Source organism: Lagenorhynchus albirostris, chromosome 1, assembly GCF_949774975.1.
Source record: "Lagenorhynchus albirostris chromosome 1, mLagAlb1.1, whole genome shotgun sequence".
In the NCBI taxonomy this organism is placed as follows: Eukaryota; Metazoa; Chordata; class Mammalia; order Artiodactyla; family Delphinidae; genus Lagenorhynchus; species Lagenorhynchus albirostris.
The window spans coordinates 17,555,577-17,573,136 of record NC_083095.1 but is presented as its reverse complement, the minus strand read 5'-3'; positions in this window follow the sequence as shown (position 1 = coordinate 17,573,136).

Genomic DNA, 17,560 nt, shown 5'->3' with positions numbered 1-17,560 from the left:
GAGCTTTAATAATTTAATGAGTCTGTCAAAAAAACTATCTGATAGGGCTTCCCTGGTGGCGCAGTGGTTGAGAGTCCGCCTGCCGATGCAGGGTACATGGGTTCGTGCCCTAGTCCGGGAAGATCCCACATGCCGCGGAGCGGCTGGGCCCGTGAGCCATGGCCGCTGAGCCTGCACGTCTGGAGCCTGTGCTCCGCAATGGGAGAGGCCACAGCAGTGAGAGACCTGCGTACCGCAAAATAAAACAAAACAAAACAAAACAAAAAAAACAAAAAAGAAACTATTGATAACTTCAAACAAAATTAACATTTTAGATTTAATTTTCTACATAAAATGAAAACTTTGGTCTTAATTTGAATCTCTTCTAGATATCACAGTTTATGGCTCTATATTTAAATCACCTACAGCTGTATTTCTCAAAGAGATAAGAGGTGTCTTCATTTTGTAAAAATATCTTTCTCATTACAGCCCTGTCCTCTAGCCATTAAACTCCCTTTTGCTCCTCTCCCATCATTAAGAAATAAACCCCTTCACCCATTACATACACACACATTCCCAAACTTCCTCAAGGAGCATTATCATCTGAATTGAGAATCCTCTTCTCAATTTCTACAAAATTACTTTTTTGGAAATTTTGTCTGGGTTGTATTGAATCTGTAAATCAGTCTGGGAAGAATTAATGTCTAAACAATATTAACTTTTCTAATCTAAAATCAGAACGTGTTTTTCCGTAATTTTTTAAATTTCTCTATGCAACGTTGTATAACATTCAAAATAGAAGTTAAGCATGTTTTGATGAATGTATTCCCAGGCATTTTATGTTTCTGATGATGTGAATGTTTTATTTATTTTTCTAATTGTTTCTGGCTAGTATATGGAAATAAATATGAATTTTGATTGGTGATAATGTACTACTCTATTGTGCTAAATTTATCTATTATTTCCAATTTTTCTTTTCTGGAAAGTCTTAAGGTTTAATCTTTCAACAAGTTTGCTCTTTTAAAGTAAAAACTCTTTGATTTTCCCCTTTCCAATCTGAATGCATTTTATTTTCTTGCCTTACTGCAATGTCTAGGAATGCCATTCTAACGTTGAATAAACATAGTGACATAAACAGTTTTGCTTTGTTTTCCACCATAGGGGGTCAAAGTTTAGTATATCATTAATATGATGTGAATTTTTTTTAGATATGCATTTTTTATTTTGGAAAATTTCTTCCCTTCCTATGTTGCCAATAATTTTTATGGAGAATGGCTGCTGGATTTTGTCAAATGTGTTTCTTAAATCTGTGATTTTTTTCTTGTTCTATTAATTTGAACATTGACTGATTTTTTTTTAAACATCTTTATTGGAGTATAATTGCTTTACAAATGTTGTGTTAGTTTCTGCTGTATAACAAAGTGAATCAGCTACACATATACATATATCTCCATATCCCCTCCCTCTTGGGTCTCCCTCCCACCTCCCTATCCCACCCGTCTAGGTGGTCACAAAGCACTGAGCTGGTGTCCCTGTGCTATGTGGCTGCTTCCCACTAGCTATCTACTTTACATTTTGTAGTTTATATATGTCAGTGTCACTCTCTCACTTCGTCCCAGCTTACCCTTCCCCCTCCCCGTGTCCTCAAATCCATTCTCTATGTTTGCAGCTTTATTCCTGTCCTGCCCCTAGGTTCTTCAGAACAATTTTTTTTTTTTTTAGATTCCATATAACTGTGTTAGCATACGGTATTTGATTTTCTCTTTCTGACTTACTTCACTCTGTATGACAGACTCTAGGTCCATCCACCTCACTACAAATAACTCAATGTCTTTTCTTTTTATGGCTAAGTAATATTCCATTGTATATATGTGCCACATCTTCTTTATCTATTCATCTGTCAATGGACACTTAGGTTGCTTCCGTGTCCTGGTTATTGTAAATAGAGCTTCAATGAACATTGTGGTACATGACTCTTTTGTTGTTTTTTATTTGCAGTACGCGGGCCTCTCACTGTTGTGACCTCTCCCGTTGCAGAGCGCAGGCTCTAGACGTGCAGGCTCAGTGGCCATGGCTCACGGGCCTAACCACTCCGCGGCATGTGGGATCTTCCCGGACCGGGGCACGAATCTGTGTCCCCTGCATCGGCAGGTGCACTCTCAACCACTGCGCCACCAGGGAAGCCCTACATGACTCTTTCTGAATTATGGTTTACTCAAGGTATATGCCCAGTAGTGGGATTGCTGGTTCGTATGATAGTTCTATTTTATTAGTATTTTAAGGGGGGTAAACTCTACTTGGTTATAATCTATTATCTTTTATGTTGCTGTATTTGCTTTGCTAATATTTTTTTTAATGTTTCTATGTCTATGTTTATGAGGAAATATTGGTCTATAATTTTTTATTTTAATATGTTTTAAATATTTGATATGAGTTGCTCTGGCCTCATTAAGAAAGCTAACAAACCATCCCTCTCTATTTTCTGAAAGAGTGTGTTTAACTTTTATATGTTGTTTCTTTTTAAAATGTTTAATAGGATTCACCATATGTGAATGAAGCCATATTTGCCTGACTTTTTTTGTTAAGACCGTTTATGATAACAAATTCAAATTCTTAATAAATATTAGACTTCTAGATATGCTCTTCACCTTTTATCAGTTTTGGTAGGTTCTGTTTTAAAATAAATTTTTCTGCTTCATCTAAATCGTGGAAATTATTAGCATAAAACTATTTATAATGTTAGCTTATTATCTATGTCATGCTTTAATTCATTCCTGATATTTGTAGTTTGTGTTTTCTCTATTTCTTGGCCATGAGTTTATGGTTATATCGCTATTATTATACTATATTGTTATTATGTATTATAATAATATTATTACATTAAATGTATTTGCATATAATACATTACATTATTGTTGTATATTATTTTCTATATTATATAAAACATATTTTATATCTACAGTTATGTAAATATAAAACATATAATATATATTTTGTTGTATATAATATATTATTATTTTATCTAGCTAAGTTATTAATATTATTAGCCTTTCAGAAGCAATGTAACTTTGTTAATTTAATTTTTCTACTTCATTGATCTAGTTTATTTTTATTTCCTTCCTTCTACTTATTTCAGATTTAATTTTCTTTCTTTTCTACCTTCTTAAGGAAGAAAACTTGATTGTTAATTTTTACAAATCTTCTTTCTTAAATCTTTTAAAACCTACTTATCCTTTTTGTTGATAATAATAGCTAAGATTAATTGAATGGTAATCTGCTAAGCACTTTATTTACATTATGTCACTGAATTCTTATAACATCCCTTTAAGGTCTATACTTTTAATACTCTAATTTACAGATGAGAAAACTGAGGCTCAGAAAGTAAAAACTATTTATCTTTAACTATTGCATTATTTCAAGGGTCAATAAACTTTTTCTGTAAAGATTCAGACAGGAAGTATTTTAGGTTTGTAAGCCATACAGTCTCTGTCACCACTACTCAACTCTGCTGTTGAGGTCCAAAAACAGCCATAGACAATATATACATGAATATTGTGGCTGGTTTCCAATAAAACTTTATTTACAAAAACAGGCAGCTGACTGGATATATACTTGTTTAAGCCTTTATATGCATCTAACAAATTGTGATACACTGTATTTGAATTATAATTCATTATCATATATGATTACTTATGATTTATTCTTTGAATATGGACTATTTATAAGTGGTTGTTTAATTTCCAATTTTTTTTTACATCTGTCTCTATTGTATATTGATTTTTAACTTAATTTTTCTGTGATAGGAGAGTGCAGTGTAAAATTTTAGTCTTTTGAAGTGTATTGAGATTTTTTTTTTATGCAGGAGCATATGATGTATCTTGATCAACATTCCTTGTACAATGTGAAAAGGATATGTGCTCTGCAGTTGTTGGATTAAATATTTTATAAGTATCAAACATTTCAAGTTGTTTGGCAGTGTTATTCAAATTCAAATATATAATTTTTACCTCTATATATGTGCTTTTGTCTGTCTGGTCTCAATTACTCAGAGAGTGTTAAAATCTCCACCTATGGTTGTGGATTTGTCCTCTTGTCCTCCCTTTTGTACTCTCAGTTTTGTTATAGGAATTTTGATATATATACATTTTGAATTGTTAGGTCTTCCTAAATCTGATTTCTGGTGATTGGAAAAAAAAAAAAGAAAAAAAGACATGTTTGGACTTCCCTATGAAAATGTGGCCAAATAACATTTTGAGCGACAACCTTGCTATGGTCCAGGAACTATAAAATATAGCTACAGCACTTGGAAGGGCCACGGACTAATGCTATGTGTATCATTTCACAATCTTCATATCATCCTGTGAATTCACTATTTTGGCTGCATTTATGTGCTCAGTATCAGCATCTAGCAGCTCAACCATCCATGCCTATGTGGTAATAGCAAAAAGAGGAAGCTCGGGCTTTCCTGGTGGTGCAATGGTTGAGAGTCCGCCTGTCGATGCAGGGGACGCAGGTTCGTGCCCCGGTCCGGGAAGATCCCACATGCTGCGGAGTGGTTAGGCCCGTGAGCCATGGCCGCTGAGCCTGCGTGTCCAGAGGAACTTTTCTGATGTGTGTGATTGTCCAGTTAAATGTGTCATTTGTATTTAAAGTACTATATCTACTCTTAAGTGACAACATATTAAGACACTTACTTTTGCTTTCACAAACCCATAAAGGGGAAAAGTGAATCCACATGATTTGGAGGAGAGACAATAAATCCAATTTAGATCAAAACTGAATTGGGATTAAAGACAAGCAAGTGAAGGAAAGAAAAGCGGCCCATGAACCCTGGAGGGAATTTGATAGCAAAATCCAACTGGGGAACTAAACTTTGTACACTATATGATGGGGCTTTAGCACAGGACTGATGTTACAGTCTGCTAGGTGAATAGCTCTATGTGTGAAGGACCAAAGAGGTTTACCTTGTTAGGGCTCCTTGTAATCAGGGTCTAGGCCCACTTAAGCTAACCCAGGAAAGGAGTGATTTATTGCAGGATGTCAATACTGTGTCATTGAGAATCTGAGGCTAAATACTAGGGCATAACTAGGTCTCGTGACAAATGGGATCAAGAAAAGTTTTGACATCAAGACCAAGATGAGTGGTAGAATCCTTGTGGGACATTCTGACCCCAAGAGTCTATTGGGGAATTCAGGTATTCCTGATCTGTGGATTGCGGCAGGCCCATCAGAAGTGGGCAAAGGGTTAATGCAAAGGATCTTTGAATCCATATGCATACAATGTACTGTAGTTTGAAAAAATAATACCATATTTGATGAATATATGTTCTGCTTTGGAGAAATGTATATCCTTGGGGAGCCTAGAATTTAATGCCTTTTCAAGAGGATATTTTAAAAAATTATTTGCTATCTATTTAATACAAGTGGGGCTAGGAGCCCCTGAAGAGAGTTATAAAATTTCTACCTGAGGCTTTTATCTACTGCAAATAGAGAAGTAGAAACAATTTACAATTCAATGAGAATTTAACAAGTCAAATTTAACCTGAGTTAATTGGCACACGATTTTTATTTCAGTCGTATTTTAGTGCCCTTTGTAGACTGGCATTCTGATCAACTGTCTGGCATGTCTCTTTAATCTGGTTTTGTAAATACATACCCCCATTTTGTTTGCTTGCTTATACTACTGTGACTTTTTAAAAATGTTTTAACGTGTCAGTAATTTAGAATAGTTTTTAGTCATTTCACAAACATTGACAGTACATTAACTATATTGTGGATCTCTTAAAAACTCTTGGGCATATAAAAGGAGTCCTCATCATGAAAAATGTGAAAATTACTGTATTGAACTTTTGCAGCTACCAGCTGCAAAAACAAAAGCTGTTTTTATTTTACTGTGAGATGTATTTTTTTCTTCATAAGCTCAATCTCATTTATAAATGCAATGAGAGTCCTTTTTTATTCAGAGATTGCTCTTTCATTTTATTCATTTACCCAAATACCCACTTTCACTATTACAGAAATTGTTCTCATTTGATGTCCCTTTTCCCGCCTGTCCCCCCCCATCTCCCACTGAATAAACTAAGGGAATGTCGTCTGTAGAAATGTCAGAATTTACATCATCGTCTACTTTTCTCTTTCAAAATAATCTTGAATCTGTGGCATTGTAAGAGCCTTTCAGCTTAAACAATTCTGAAAATTTTCATAGAGTTTTCCAGATGTTTTTTTTCTGAATGGAAACTTTGTTCAAGAATAATCTGTCTGGACCTCAAAAAAATATATGGTTGATTGTTTTTCCTTTTCCTCTCTTTGCTCCAAATTGAAATTGAGTTCTCTCTCATCTCTGGTTGGAAAGATTTTCACCCTTCTTTTCCTTTCTCAATGGACCACACTATACTTTTAGAGTAATAAAACATTTAAATGAAATGTACAAGGCATAACCAATGAGCTCAATACCATTAAATATTTATCAATACAATAGTACAAGTTTGACTGTGAAATAAATATTAGGTCCTGCAAACTTATAGTTTCCTGTAAAATGGAAAAAAAAAAATCCTCTCCAAGCTTTTGCCGCCCAAAGTACTGAACTTAACCAATAAATAGTTCACAGTGCACCAAAATTGAATTGCCAAATGATTGACCACATCCTATATTGCACAAGGAGAAGGCCGCTATTGTTTGTACAAGTGTGTTTCACTCAATGTAGATAAATAGTATGAAGCTGGCATTTCTAAACTAACCTTTGTTTTCAACTAACTACAGAACAGGAAAGGTAGTGCAGGGAAAAGAAGCTGAAAGATATAGGGAAAGAGGAACATCAGGAAGTCCTGAGCTGATATATCCTGCTCAGATGCAGGAATTGCTGATTTAAATTTGGGGGAATTAACCCACGTAGTGAATTTTTATACTAGCATTGCTATATAAGAAAAACATTTACTATCGATACTTTTTTATTTTTTTCCAGGAAATAATTACAAAAATTTAAACAATAGTGGTTTTAAGATACTGAACAGCAGATAAAATTATTCTTTATGACCACACACGGACACCGATGATATTACTTTAGTAAAAGCTATCTTTGGAACAACTATCTTACATTTGGACAAGGTATCATCCATTGGGTAATTGTTTCATTTTTTATTTGAGTTGGAAATACTGCATTCAATATGATGCCTATATAGACCAATTCAATCACAAAGCACTAAATTCAGAATATCTTTTTATATTTCAAAATATTCTAGAATACACACACACACACACACACACACACACACGCCCCTCAATTGGCCTATTGACCTCCAAAAGCAATAAATTACCTATAGACTACAGATGACGCATATTAATATAATTGTAGTAAACAATCAAACACTATTAAATATTTGATCCTAGAAATAGTTATGTATTTAAGATAGAAGAAATAAATATCTTGCTATAACAATGATAATTATGAAAATAAGAATAGCATTTATAACATAAATTACAGTTCACAAACACTTCTCATTTTTCAACTTCATTAATACATTGACCTATAAAGAAAAGACAAAGGGTAGTAGCATTCTAATTTTACAGATTAGAAACCTATGATTCACAGACCTTAAGTTACTTGCTCAAGGTCACCACGATTAACAAAGGCCAGTGTTCAAACTTAAAACCAGAGATGTCTGTCTTCTAATACTATGATACTTCTAGGCAGAAAATTACCTAATGTTTTTACAAGTAATTTGTAGCAGAGGCTTTCTGGAAATAAAGAAATAAAAAAATATATAATCTTGGGCTTCCCTGGTGGCGCAGTGGTTGAGAGTCCGCCTGCCGATGCAGGGGACATGGGTTCGTGCTCCGGTCTGGGAAGATCCCACATGCCGCAGAGCGGCTGAGCCCGTGAGCCGTGGCCGCTGAGCCTGCGCGTCCGGAGCCTGTGCTCCGCAACGGGAGAGGCCACAACAGTGAGAGGCCCACGTACCGCAAAAAATAAAAATAATAATAATAATTATATATATATATAATCTTGCCCATACCTGGTCATGATTCCAACAGTTTTGCCTGCTTGTCCAATAACTCCCTCAGAAGACAATTTAAGGTCATAAAATCAAAGAGGAGAGATTACTCTGATTTAGAAGATGGCTGGAAAAGCAGCATCGACTGCTGTCATGACTTTCCAGAGCCACAAAATTGACATGTGACAAACAACATTTTGCTCAACGCTGTCCTTTTGCATTCTGCCTCTAAGGATGAATGGCACCTTCACCTACACGGTTACACAACGTAAAATCTGGGCATCCTTCTTCATTTCTACTATGTCTTCTTACCCCTCATGCTTTCAATCTCTTAACCCACTTATCTGATAAATATGGTTTCCATCCACTCTCACCTTCCTCACAGCTCCAACCAAATTTCAGAAGACAAATGTCTTCCAGAATAGGAAGGGTGAGAGATGGAGGGAGGAGAAGGTGGAAACCACCATGGTATCTCCCATCACATTTGGAATCCATCATCCCATGATCCAACAAACTCCTCAGGCTTCTGAGTGCTCACTTTTAGCCGTAGCCTTCCGTCTTCTGTATTCAGTTCTCCTGGACTAGCTAATGTGCCCTAGAGAGAATTTCAGCAACAGCTTGGGGAGCAACTTGCTACAATGTCTTCCTAGCATCTTTCATATCCCATTGCTGATATAGCAACTTGTTGATCTGTATGCAAAGCTATCATTATGATATCTGTAATGTGCTGTAAAATATGTCATTCATGATACTGAGATAATATACACATGACAATATGTTAAAAAATAACTCTGGGGGCCAATATCCTAATCCAGAATCCGTGTTGGGGGGACAGCAAACCTGATATGAAAAAGACTATATGCAAGCCACAGGGCTGTAAATTCATCCTTCATCCATATACATGATGAATATCAGAAAAAAAAGATTTTCATTCATTGATTTAATTGTTTGCTAATCAGCCTGATAAATGTTAGAAATGGGCTGTCATTGAAGAAATTAAAGTTATTCAAGATATGGAGACTGACTAAATATATTTTAAAGACTTTTCTCACATTTGCATGAAAATATCATTATAAGAATTGAGTGAGGTCTTACTCCTTAACCCATAGGGAGACAATGCTCAAGGCTAAATTCCCAGACTGTCCTGCTTCCAGCTATTAACTCCATAGGAATCTGGTTGCCTAATGCCAACATGTGGAATAGTCTTGAATCTGGAATCTTGGTGTTTAAGTTGAGTGAACCTCCATCCAAGGCAAAAAGGGCCTTGAGAGTGCATGATGGGTCATGCAAGTTGTTTTTCTCTACTTACTTTTCAATGCATGTGTAATAAATAAATATCTGTATTCATGGCAGAATTTGGTCTGGGATGTGCTTACACTATAACTTGGAAGCAAGGTTGTGGGGTGATTTGTTAACCTTACTCACTGAAAAACTTCTTTGGCAGCTATCATTAACACCCAAAAAAGCCCCCAAAGTTGTGTAGGAGCAGGCCGGCAGGTGACCTTGCCTTTATGTTTGCTGATGAAATGACTGGGTGTTTATAATGATGACTCTTATTAATATTTCTTTCCAGGTATTCTAATCAGATTCAGAATTATCAGGATCACTTTTTGTTTCTTGAGAGTATAAAAAGAAAACAGCAGAAAACATACTCATTAATTAAAATCAGTGTTAACTTGATTTAAATAACATTTTATATTAATTTTCTATTAAAAATTTATTAAGAATAAAATTTTACTTGCTTTCTATTTTCTTTGGCAATACTTTCTTTGACTTTTTCTTTTGAAGACGTTTTGGAGATACATACTCTGCCCTTATATTTGACAATGTTTCCATGGTGATGTTATTTCTTTTTACAGTATGACCCCTCGACTTTTGGGAAATAGCACTACAAACAGGTTTTTTAAAAAATAAGGGTTCAAAATGATTTTCTCCCTTGTAATTCTATTTTGTGAATATCTTTTATAGTGCTCTGGCATATTGTACAATTTTTTTCTTAAAAATTATATCACTTTTATGATTTTACATAAAATGCGTAAATAATGATATATATGTATATATTATTTAAATCTCTCTCTGTATATATATATATATACACACAGACATAAATATATATACATAAAATATTCTTTGTATATGTGCTTATCTATATCTGTATATCTTTAGATTTTCTTTGAGTCATCTGTGAGTGACTAGTTATCACATTTGATAAAAAACATATGAAAAGATAGGCAGGCAGATAAATTAAAGACATGTACTGGATATGGCATAGTCAGCAGAGAACAGTACAATTTTATTCTAAATGGGTTTGTCTTTCAATGAGGGTAAATGTAATGGTAGCCTGACAGTACCAGGACATTACTAGAAAAGCCTGGAAAGAAAGGGGGAAATAGTTTGCTCACCTTGACAGAGGATATGATCATATCTAGTGGCATCTATTTTCAGGCTAGTCACCTGGGTAATTTTACATGTATGTTAGCATGTTATTAATCCACAATGCAGCAACATTTCACTTATGCATTGCCCAGGTACCGGTTGGACCATTAGCTGGGTTCTTTATCTTATTTACACCATGTGGACTACTAGGCTTCAATGACAAATTTTGGAACAGTTCCAAGTCAGTGAGCTCACTGCCTAGTGTTAGCAAGAGAACAAAATCTGATCTGTTGCAGTTCTTACTGTCTTTTCTGAACTAAAGCCCTCAAGGGGCTGCCCTTTCAGTCTAGTGTTTCTTAAAGTTTCATCCTCTGTCAGTTTATATATGAACTATGAACCACCTGGGGAGTTTATTAAACATGGAGATTCTTGGGCCTTCTCCAAAGTCACTGAATCAGAATGGGGACCATGAATCTGAGTTTTAAATATATAACCTGCCGATGCAGTGGACACGGGTTCGTGCTCCGGTCCGGGAAGATCCCACATGCTGCGGAGCAGCTGGGCCTGTGAGCCATGGCCGCTGAGCCAGCGCGTCCAGAGCCTATGCTTCACAATGGGAGAGGCAACAACTGTGAGAGGCCCACGTACTGCAAAAAATAATAATAATAAATTTTTTAAAAAATTTAAAAATAAATATATAACCTCTTTTAGTGATTCTCAACAAATGATAATATATTAGAAACACTCTTTTAGACAACTATCTTCCAACAAGTCTAAATGATTGCTATTCTGTTTAAAGACTCTAAATAATCCTCTATACCATATACCTTTCCAGAAGGCCATGTCCAGGGCACACCTCTCTACAGTACGGGACCCAAATTTTGCAACTTTTTGGTGTGTCATTTTCTTTGCTCAGCTCTCTTCTTCCTCATAGGTTTCAACCACTCTGGTTTGCCTTTCGTTGCCTCTTTTCACTTTTCTCCTCTCCTCTACCCTTCAATTCATTCTCCAACTGGTCTATTACCAGAGCCCTCTTCCTTTCATTTCATCTTCTTTCAGGAAGGATAGATGTAGTGTATATATTTTGATGGTGTAAGTTTCCAGGATATTAGTTAAGAAGTATGATGCATGAAGAAGAAAGTCCAGTGCCTGGGGCAATGTGATTCCATGAAATGTGTATTGAAGGACCCATATCCTAAGAGATCAGGAGCTGGAGGGAGGACCTGGGGTCTCCAGTGAGGACTACCAGTGAACCCATGTCCCTGGATCCAGATGTAGAAGCCAAGAAACGGGTCAAAATAATAGCCTAAAAACTGGTAAGTAGGAACTGGTTGTTTTAGAACCTAGGACATCAGTTTGGGAGTTGAATGTCTTTCTCTAACCATATAATAAGTCATTCAAGTTCAACAAAGTTGACTTCATGAAATTGGAATTTGGAATAGGTATAACACATATCCTGTCTATATTTTCTCACATGGGCAGCCACTGCTAACCTTGCAAAGTTTTAGCAGAATAGAGTGTCTCGTGTAGCCGTAAAATACATCCACTCCACCAAGTGTTTGGTGAGAAATGAGTATTATTTTTTTAACATCTCTATTGGAATATAATTGCTTTACAATGGTATGTTAGTTTCTGCATTATAACAAAGTGAATCAGCTATACATATACATATATCCCCATATCCCCTCCCTCTTGCATCTCCCTCGCACCCTCCCTATCCCACCCATTTAGGTGGTCACAGGGCACCAAGCTGATCTCCCTGTGCTGTGTGGCTGCTTCCCACTAGCTATGTATTTTACAGTTGGTAGTGTATATATGCCCATGCCACTCTCTCACTTCATTCCAGCTTACCCTTCCCTCTCCCCGTGTCCTCAAGTATGTTCTCTATGTCTACATCTTTATTCCTGTCCTGCCCCTAGGTTCTTCAGAACAATTTTTTTTTTTTTTTAGATTCCATATATATGTGTTAACATACAGTATTTGTTTTTCACTTTCTGACTTACTTCACTCTGTATGACAGACTCTAGGTCCATCCACCTCACTACAAATAACACAATTTCATTTCCTTTTATGGCTGAATAATATTCCATTGTATATATGTGCCACATCTTCTTTATCCATTCATCTGTCAGTGGACACTTAGGTTGCTTGCATGTCCTGGCTATTGTAAATAGAGCTGCAATGAACATTCTGGTACATGACTCTTTTTGAATTATGGTTTTCTCAGGGTATATGCCCAGTAGTGGGATTGCTGGGTTGTATGGTAGTTCTATTTTTAATTTTTTAAGGAACCTCCATACTGTTCTCCATAGTGGCTGTATCAATTTACATACCCACCAACAGTGCAAGAGGGTTCCCTTTTCTCCACACCCTCTCCAGCATTTATTGTTTGTAGAATTTTTGATGATGGCTATTCTGACTGGTGTGAGGTGATACCTCATTGTAGTTTTGATTTGTATTTCTCTAATGATTAGTGATGTTGAGCATCCTTTCATGTGTTTGCTGGCAATCTGTATATCTTCTTTGGAGAAATGTCTGTTTAGGTTTTCTGCCCATTTTGGGATTGGGTTGTTTGTTTTTTTGATATTGCACTGCATGAACTGCTTGTAAATTCCGGAGATAAATCCTTTGTCAGTTGCTTCATTTGCAAATATTTTCTCCCATTCTGAGTGTTGTCTTTTCATCTTGTTTCTGGTTTCCTTTGCTGTGCAAAAGCTTTTAAGTTTCATTAGGTCCCATTTCTTTATTTTTGTTTTTATTTATTTATTTATTTATTAAAAAATAAGGGTTCAAAATGATTCTCCCTTGTAATTCTATTTTGTGAATATCTTTTATAGTGCTCTGGCGTATCGTACAATTTTTTGTACATATTGTACAATTATTTATTATTTTTATTATTTATTATTAATAAATAGTATTAATAATAATAAATATAATAATTTATATTTATATATAATAAAATAAATAATAAATATAATAAATAAATATAAATATTTATATTTATATATTTATATTTATTAAATATTTATATTTATAAATATATATATATTTATATAAATTTATATATATTTATACAAATTTATATATATTTATATAAATTTATATAAATTATATATTTATATAAATTATATATATAAATTTATATTTATATATATTTTATATATTTATATTATATATATTTTTTATATATATATTATATATATATAATTTATATATATATAAATTTATATAAATTATATAAATTTTTATATATTTATATAAATATTAAATATAAATATTAAATATTTATATTAATATGAATAAATATAATAATTTATATTTATACATAATAAACATAGATAATAAATATTATTATTATTATTTATTATTTATTTATTTATTTCCATTTCTCTAGGAGGTAGGTCAAAAAGAATCTTACTATGATTGGTGTCATTGAGTGTTCTGCCTATCTTTTCCCATAAGAGTTTTATAGTGTCTGACCTTAGATTTATGTCTTTAATCCATTTTGAGTTTGCTTTTGTGTATGGTGTTAGGGAGAGTTCTAATTTCATTCTTTTACATGGAGCTGTCCAGTTATCCCAGCAACATTTATTGAAGAGGCTGTCTTTTCTCCATTGTATATTCTTGCCTCCTTTATCACAAATAAAGTGACCATATGTGAGTGGGTATATCTCTGGGCTTTCTATCCTGTTCCATTGATCTATATTTTTATTTTGGGGCCAGTACCACACTGTCTTGATTACTGTAGCTTTGTTGTATAGTCTGAACTCCAGGAGCCTGATTCTTCCAGCTCCATTCTTCTTTCTCAAGATTGCTTTGGCTATTCAGGGTCTTTTGTGTTTCCATACAAATTGTGAATTTATTTGTTTGAGTTCTGTGAAAAAAGCCATTGGTAGTTTGATAGGGATTGCATTGAATCTGTCGATTGCCTTGGGTAGTATAGTCATTTTCACAATATTGATTCTTCCAATCCAAGAACATGGTATATCTCTCCATCTGTTTGTATCATCTTTAATTTCTTTCATCAGTGTCTGATAGTTTTCTGCATACTGGTATTTTGTCTCCTTAGGTAGGTTTATTTCTAGGTATTTCATTCTTTTTGTTACAGTAGTAAATGGGAGTGTTTCCTTAATTTCTCTTTCAGATTTTTCATCATTAGTGTATAGGAATGCAAGAGATTTCTGGGCATTAATTTTGTATCCTGCTACTTTACCAAATTCATTGATTAGCTCTAGTAGTTTCCTGGTACAGTCTTTAGGATTCTCTATATATAGTATCACGTCATCTGCAAACAGTGACAGCTTTACTTCTTCTTTTTGGATTTGATTCCATTTATTTCCTTTTCTTCTCTGATTGCTGTGGCTAAAACTTCCAAAACTATGTTGAATAATAGTGGTGAGAGTGGACAACCTTGTCTTATTCCTGATATTAAAGGAAATGGTTTAAGTTTTTCACCATTGAGAATGATGTTGACTGTGGTTTTGTCATATATGGCATTTATTATGTTGAGGTGAGTTCCCTTTATGCCTACATTCTGGAGGGATTTTTTCATAAATGGGTGTTGAATTTTGTCAAAAGCTGTTTCTGCATCTGTTGAGATGATCATATGGTTTTTCTCCTTCAATTAGTTAATATGGTGTATCACATTAATTGATTTGCTTATATTGAAGAAACCTTGCATTCCTGGGATAAACCCCACTTGATCATGGTGTATGATCCTTTTCATGTGGTGTTGGATTCTGTATGCTAGTATTTTGTTGGGGATTTTTGCATCTATGTTCATCAGTGATATTGGCCTATAGTTTCCTTTCTTTGTGACATCTTTTTCTGCTTTTGGTTTCAGGGTAATAATGGTGGCCTCGTAGAATGAGTTTGGGAGTGTTCCTCCCTCTGCTATATTTTGGAAGTGTTTTAGAAGGGTAGGTGTTAGCTCTTCTCTAAATGTTTGATAGAATTCGCCTGTGAAGCCATCTGGTCCTGGGCTTTTGTTTGTTGAAAGATTTTAATCACAGTCTCAAGTTCAGTGCTTATGATTGGTCTTTTTATATTTTCTATTTCTTCATGGTTCAGTCTTGGAAGGTTATGCTTTTCTAAGGATTTGTCCATTTCTTTCAGGTTGTCCATTTTATTGGCATATAGTTGCTTGTACTAATCTCTCATGATCCTTTGTATTTCTGCAGTGATAGTTGTTACTTCTCCTTTTACATTTCTAATTCTATTGATTTGAGTCTTGTCCCTTTTTTTCTTGATGAGTCTGGCTAATGGTTTATCAATTTTGTTTATTTTCTCAAAGAACCAGCTTTACGTTTTATTCATCTTTGCTATTGTTTCCTTCATTTCTTTTTCATTTATTTGTGATCTGATCTTTATGATTTCTTTTCTTCTGCTAACATTGGGATATTTTTGTTCCTCTTCCTCTAATTGCTTTAGGTGTAAGATTAGCTTGTTTATTTGAGATGTTTCTTGTTTCTTGAGGTAGGATTGTATTCCTAGGAACTTCCCTCTTAGAACTGCTTCTGCTACATCCTATAGGTTTTGGGTCATCGTGTTTTCATTGTGATTTGTTTCTAGGTTTTTTTTTTTTTTTTCGGTGCCCGGGCCTCTCACTGTTGTGGCCTCTCCTGTTGTGGAGCACAGGCTCCAGACGCACAGGCTCAGTGACCATGGCTCACGGGCCCAGCCACTCCGTGGCATGTGGGATCTTCCCGGACCAGGGCACGAACCCGTGTCCCCTGCATCGGCAGGCGGACTCTCAACCACTGCACCACCAGGGAAGCTCTTGTTTCTAGGTATTTTTTGATCTTCTCTTTGATTTCTTCAGTGATCTCTTGGTTATTTAGTAGTGTATTGTTTAGCCTCAATGTGTTTGTATTTTTACAGATTTTTCCTGTAATTGATATGTAGCCTCTTAGCTTTGTGGTCAGAAAAGATATTTGATATGATTTCAATTTTCTTAAATTTCCCCAAGCTTGATTTGTGACCTAAGATATGATCTATCCTGGAGAATGCTCTATGAGCACTTGGGAAGAAAGTGTATTCTGTTGTGTTTGGATGAACTGTCCTATAAATATGAATTAAGTCAATCTTGTTTAATGTATCATTTAAAGCTTGTGTTTCCTTATTTATTTTCATTTTGGATGATCTGTCCATTGGTGAAAGTGGGGTGTTAAATTCCCCTAGTATGATTTTGTTACTGTTGATTTCCCCTTTTATGGCTGTTAGCATTGGCCTTATGTATTGAGGTGCTCCTATGTTGAGTGCAGGAATATTTACAATTGTTTTATGTTCTTCTTAGATTCATCCATTTATCATTATGTAGCACCATTCTTTGTCTCTTCTAATAGTCTTTATTTTAGAGTCTGTTTTGTCTTATATGAGTATTGCTACTTCAGCTTTCTTTTGATTTCCATTTGCATGGAATATCTTTTTCCATACCCTCAACTTCAGTCTGCATGTGTCCTTAAGTCTGTAGTAGGTCTCTTGAAGACAGCATATATACGGCTCTTGTTTTTGTATACATTCAACCAATCTATGTCTTTTAGGTGGAGCATTTAATCCATTTACATTTAAGGTAATTATCGATATGTATGTTCCTATTACCATTTTCTTAATTGTTTTGGGTTTCTTATTGTAGGCTTTTTCCTTCTCTTCTGTTTTCTGCCTAGAGAAGTTCCTTTAGCATTTGTTGTAAAGCTGGTTTGGTGGTGCTGAATTCTCTTAGTTTTTCCATGTCTGTAAAGGTTTTAATTTCTCTGTTGAATCTGAATGAAATCCTTGCTGGGTAGAGTAATCTTAGTTGTAGGTTTTTCCCTTTCATCACCTTAGATGTGTCCTGACACTCCCTTTTGGCTTGCAGAGTTTCTGCTGAAAGATCAGCTGTTAACCTTATGAGTATTCCCTTGTATGTTATTATTATTTTTTCTTCCTTGCTGCCTTTAATATTTTTTTCTTTTTATTTAATTTTTGATAGTTTGATTAATATGTGTCTTGGTGTGTTTCTCCTTGGATTTATCATGTATGGGATTCTGCATTTTCTGGAATTGATTGACTATTTCCTTTCCCATATTAGGGAAGTTTTCAGCTATAATCTCTTCAAATATTTTCTCAGTCCCTTTCTTTTTCTCTTCTTCTTCTGTGACCCCTACAATTCGAGTGTTGGTGCATTTAATGTTGTCTCAGAGGTCTCTGAGTTTGTCCTCAATTCTTTTCATTCG